Genomic DNA, 6,192 nt, shown 5'->3' with positions numbered 1-6,192 from the left:
CCACACTAATTACAAGTTGGCAGTCCTGGAGAAGGAATTCGGGCATATAGTGGTACTTCACCTGATGCTTGGACAGTCACCTTCCCATCCATGGACAAGATGGCAGCTCCCCCATGCAAGAGCCCAGGGCACACCCTCTCCTGAATGCGCCATGCTGGTGGTGTCCCTACTGCCCATCCTGTCTCTGGGGCCCTGGGTTTTGGCCCTTGGCAGCATTCCAGACTGATACCCTGCTCAGGCTATCTATCATGGATGCTGACTTCCAGACTTGGCCCCATGTCCAGCTTATGAACAGTCCATGCCGGTCCAGTGCCACCACGTCTGCACTTCCCGGAAGGAAGTCAAATGATGGCGAGGAACAAAACTCACTGGGAAGTTTTGAGAGAAAGCTCTTTTCTAAGAGCTTCTGATGGGGCTGCCTCATGTACTCCCTGAGGAAAATGCAGCAGGTCACACAGATTCAGTCCTCAAAATGACACTGGGTAAGTTAATGCAAGCCCCAAACACAGATAAGGACTCAGAGACCCAGAAAAGAGGAGGGACATGCCACTGCCACATAGTCAGAGAGCTTCTCTGAGGAAAGAGGCTCCACTTGGCTACCAGTGAAGACTCTGCTTGCAGGTCTTTCTCTGAGAGAACAGAGGGACTTTGCCAGTGTCCTCCTGGACTCCACTCAGCTGTGCCCAGACCTGCCCGTGCTCATAACAGAATATCCGTGTTGCCCTTCCCATGGCATATGCCATACCAATAAAAACTAACATGGCTACTACTGCCTAGGTGGCAGTACTCTGCCAACAGCTGTTCTAAAGACACATGTGTGTTTGTATATGTATGTAGATATCTAGTCATATGTCTAATCTCATATATTTAAATACATCTAATGTATGCATAATCTCATGCATATATGTAAAGCTCATTTAATCAATTAAGAGCATGTGCCAACAACCATTCTAAACATTTTATATAAAGATAAAATTTCATGTATATATGCATATAATCTCATTCATATATGTGTGTATATCTCATATGTATCTCATATATATAAAACCTTGCATATATACATACATATTATAAATCTCATTAAATTATAAAATAGCGATTATGTGCTATCAGCTATTTTAAATTATACATAATGACATGTATGATCTAATTCATATGAATTATATACCTAAGATCTCACACACATACACATATATATATCAAATTAAATGAAAATCGCATTTAATTGCTAAAAAGTACCTCTATGTTAGCAATCATTCTAATACTACATATACTCATTTATATATAAATCCTATATGCAAATTTCATTTAATCACTACAAAGGACTATATGCCATAACTGTTCTATAGATTGTACATGTACATATAAACCGGATTTTATGTATCAATGTCATTTATATGTTCAAGTAAATTATATAATATATATATGTATATATATATAATCTTACATATATATGAATACACAGATATGTATTCTCATTTAATCATTTAAAAACCCCTAGAAGCAGGCACAGTCGCTATCCTCAAAGGCTGAGCCAGTACCTATGGTGCCAGGTCTCAGCTGGATTCCCAGATTTCCCATGCAGACCTGCTCCCCAAATCCCAGAACCATCCCTTCCACAGAGAAGGGCAATTCCAGCTTTCTAGCTCTCAGGCCCCAAGCTCTAGGCTCATCCTTGATACCGCTCTCTCTCTCCCCTACTCCACGATGAATCCACCTGCAAACCTTGGTCTGCCCTTAAGAACAGACCCACAATTTCACTCTTTTTCACCATCTCAACCACCTCTTCCCGATTCAAACCTCCATCAGAGTTCAGGTGAATAATTCCAAATTTTCCTGTGGGCATCCTTCCTGGGGTTCCCCTCTCATTAGAGTGAAAGCTCACATCCTGTCCTTATCACAACCCACAAAGCCCTGGCATGTGCCTCATGTGGAGAATCATCACCATGTTGAGATCACCCCTTGGAAGAGCATGAGTCATTTCTAGGTGTAGTTTGTGCATCTAACATTTATTAATAAGGACTTGCAGGGGTTTCTTTGGGGAGAACTATGGTACCCACCATTTCATACACACACGCACACATAGTAAGGGGCCTCCTCCTTATGCCAAACTGAAGAAAAATGTGGCTTTATGTTTATCCCATAAAACTTGGGGGACATAGTGGATTGGTGTCTGACCCGTGACTGAGAAATGTAATGGACAGGAGACTCAGGCTGATGCTGCTGTTCAACAATCAGTTTGCAGCCCCTGGATCTGTTTGGGCAGAGGAGACATGAGTTTCCCAAGAGCCAAATGTGGTCTGGGCATGGCTAAGAGCTGACCTGGTGGCTAACTTGCCTGAAAGAGGCCAAAAAATCTCAGCTGAAAAAGTTGGCAATGAACCACGAGACTCCTAGGAACTGAAGAGTTTGGAAAAGGGGGCTGATGATACAGACTCCTCTGGCAATTATAGCGGACTGTCTACCATCAACTGAGGTCACTGAGAAGTTCCTCCATAAGTTCCCTATGACAGTCAGGTAAACACATCTTGAGGTCCAAGAAACGAAAGCCCCCCGCCCCCATCTGGTATCATCAGTACCAGTCATGTAAGTCCTATTCTTTCAATTCAGTTAGAAAAGGGAGAGAGGATCAATGAGGATGAGTGAAGTTTAATCATTAATAAGGTTTGGAGCAATGATTCTTAAAGAGAATATGGTCATTTTTAATTACTGAGACTGTGTGTGTGTGACTTTTAGGAACTTTTACCTATGAATGACAGAAAGGCCTGAAGTGAACAGGGCTTCATCCAAGGTTTAGGGATAAAGTGATTTCACTTCATTGTTGCTTTTTCTTTTATTTCTTTTTTTTTCTCTAAGAGAGATTTTTGCTATTGGGTGTGTGTACTTGCTGAAGAGACAGAAAGAGAGAGAGAAAAAATGAGAAATCACCCTCCAGGCAGATGTCCACACCATATTCCCTTCTCCATTTTCTTCTCAGAATTTTGGGCATGCACACAAACGTACCTGGGGTGAGTTTCAAGCTGCTGGGCCCAGGACTTGAATCATGGTCTGCCAAGTGAGAATTCAGTACCTTAACCATTATGCCACATGCTGGCTCCATTACGGCTTCTTCAATATATTGGTTAATCATTTAATCGCTGATACATCTGACTGGATGGAGGTCAAAGCCCACTTCACTCCCTTTGTCTTTACTATCCTCTCCCCCATTCAGGGAGAGGCTCTTTCAGCACATCACATCGAAGTTAGAAGTTAACCTAAGAGAAATCATCATAATAAAGAGTTTATCTGATAGATGACACACTCTGAAACATCTTAAAGGCCTTGCCCAGTGGACTGGAAGGAACATAAGAAGGAAAGGACTTGCCAAGTTTGACTTTGACTATCTGTTAGAAAAAGGGCAGAGACACACAAAGGGACAATGACAATTATGACAGAACAGAAAGAGTAAAGGAAAGAGAAAACAGCAGAGGGAAAGTCCTGGGCTCCAACCAAGCATGGCCAACCCGCAGAGTGAAAGATGACATCATAGAATATGAATAACTAAAGCTGCACCATTTTCTAGACTCTGAGAGTGTTCGTGACTATACACAGCATTCTCTCCAGCACTGAATTGTGGACATTTTGAGAATAATAGCAGAATTTTCCACCTTTTCTCACATTACTAGACTGCAAGTCCCTTTATGACTGGGCCTGCCTGAGTAATCACTATATCCCCATGCTTGTGTAGCTCATAAGACAGGACAGGGGCTCAATAACAGTTGTTGGATAGATGGACAAATTGGATGGACAGACAGAAAAAAATTTTTTCTTCTCTTTTTCTTTTTTCTTTTCTTCCCCCCCCTTTCTTTTCTGCCTAGCCTCCACACACTGATTTTCTAGACAGGTCTAGGTGCTCAGTAGCTAAATTTCTGAATACTTTTGGGGTCAGTTTAATCCTCAATTTTTATTGAATTAGCTGTGCAAAGAGAGAAAAATGGTATTGCTTATAGACTGCAGGGGTCACCTCCTCCTGCATTCCTCTGATTGCTCAGATTCAACTCCAAAAAATAAGAAAAAAAAATGTATAATTTATTAGATGACCAGAAACCACCACAGAGGTACAAGAAATACAAGAAACCAAGAAAATATCTCTCACTTGCTGAAGAGACAGAAAGAGAGAGAGAAAAAATGAGAAATCACCCTCCAGGCAGATGTCCACACCATATTCCCTTCTCCATTTTCTTCTCAGAATTTTGGGCATGCACACAAACGTACCTGGGGTGAGTTTCAAGCTGCTGGGCCCAGGACTTGAATCATGGTCTGCCAAGTGAGAATTCAGTACCTTAACCATTATGCCACATGCTGGCTCCATTACGGCTTCTTCAATATATTGGTTAATCATTTAATCGCTGATACATCTGACTGGATGGAGGTCAAAGCCCACTTCACTCCCTTTGTCTTTACTATCCTCTCCCCCATTCAGGGAGAGGCTCTTTCAGCACATCACATCGAAGTTAGAAGTTAACCTAAGAGAAATCATCATAATAAAGAGTTTATCTGATAGATGACACACTCTGAAACATCTTAAAGGCCTTGCCCAGTGGACTGGAAGGAACATAAGAAGGAAAGGACTTGCCAAGTTTGACTTTGACTATCTGTTAGAAAAAGGGCAGAGACACACAAAGGGACAATGACAATTATGACAGAACAGAAAGAGTAAAGGAAAGAGAAAACAGCAGAGGGAAAGTCCTGGGCTCCAACCAAGCATGGCCAACCCGCAGAGTGAAAGATGACATCATAGAATATGAATAACTAAAGCTGCACCATTTTCTAGACTCTGAGAGTGTTCGTGACTATACACAGCATTCTCTCCAGCACTGAATTGTGGACATTTTGAGAATAATAGCAGAATTTTCCACCTTTTCTCACATTACTAGACTGCAAGTCCCTTTATGACTGGGCCTGCCTGAGTAATCACTATATCCCCATGCTTGTGTAGCTCATAAGACAGGACAGGGGCTCAATAACAGTTGTTGGATAGATGGACAAATTGGATGGACAGACAGAAAAAAATTTTTTCTTCTCTTTTTCTTTTTTCTTTTCTTCCCCCCCCTTTCTTTTCTGCCTAGCCTCCACACACTGATTTTCTAGACAGGTCTAGGTGCTCAGTAGCTAAATTTCTGAATACTTTTGGGGTCAGTTTAATCCTCAATTTTTATTGAATTAGCTGTGCAAAGAGAGAAAAATGGTATTGCTTATAGACTGCAGGGGTCACCTCCTCCTGCATTCCTCTGATTGCTCAGATTCAACTCCAAAAAATAAGAAAAAAAAATGTATAATTTATTAGATGACCAGAAACCACCACAGAGGTACAAGAAATACAAGAAACCAAGAAAATATCTCTCATTTAATGGAAAAGAGTAATTCCTCTACTTCCACAAAGAATACAAGGGAAATCATGCAAATGTCAGATAAAGAATTTAAAATATTCATAGTGACAAAGTTATTCTCAGAGATGCAAGAGAATAGAGAACAAATTCCAGAAGATGCAGGAGAACAGAGACACCGAGTTCCAGGAGGTGAGGAAGTTCTTGCACAATCTGAAAGAGGAAATGCACATTATAAAAAAAAAAGAATCAAACTGAATTGCTAGAGATGAAGGCTGAAATACAGGAAATCAAAACTTCTGTTGAAAGTATCAAAAGCAGATTAGATCACACAGAAGATTGAATCTCAGATGTAGAAGACAGAACTTGTGACCTAGAGAAATAGACCAAAAAGACTAAGAAAATACTCCCCCAAAATGAAAATAACATACGAATAATACTAGATACCATTAAACACCTAAATATCCGGATCATCAGTATCCCAGAAGGTGAAGAAACTAATAAAGGCATTGATAATCTGTTCCATGACATCCTAGAAGAAAACTTTCCAAATCTAGAGAGGCATTCAAATATCCAGACTCAAGAAATACAAAGGACCCCACATAGAATCAACCCAAGATGATCTTCTCTACGGCACGTAATGCCCAGATTGAACAAAACCACAAACAGAGACAAGATACTAAAATTGGCAAGAGAGAAATGTCAAATTACTTTCACAGGATATCACATTGAACCTCTCATCGGAAACAATGTAAGCAAGGAAAGAATGGGGAAATACCTTTAAAGCAAACAATTTCAACCAAGAATACTATACCCAGCAAGACTG

Source organism: Tupaia chinensis, unplaced genomic scaffold, assembly GCF_000334495.1.
Source record: "Tupaia chinensis unplaced genomic scaffold, TupChi_1.0 Scaffold000355_1, whole genome shotgun sequence".
NCBI lineage: Eukaryota > Metazoa > Chordata > Mammalia > Scandentia > Tupaiidae > Tupaia > Tupaia belangeri.
The sequence above is the reverse complement of the archived record's forward strand: the minus strand, read 5'-3'. Positions refer to the sequence as shown.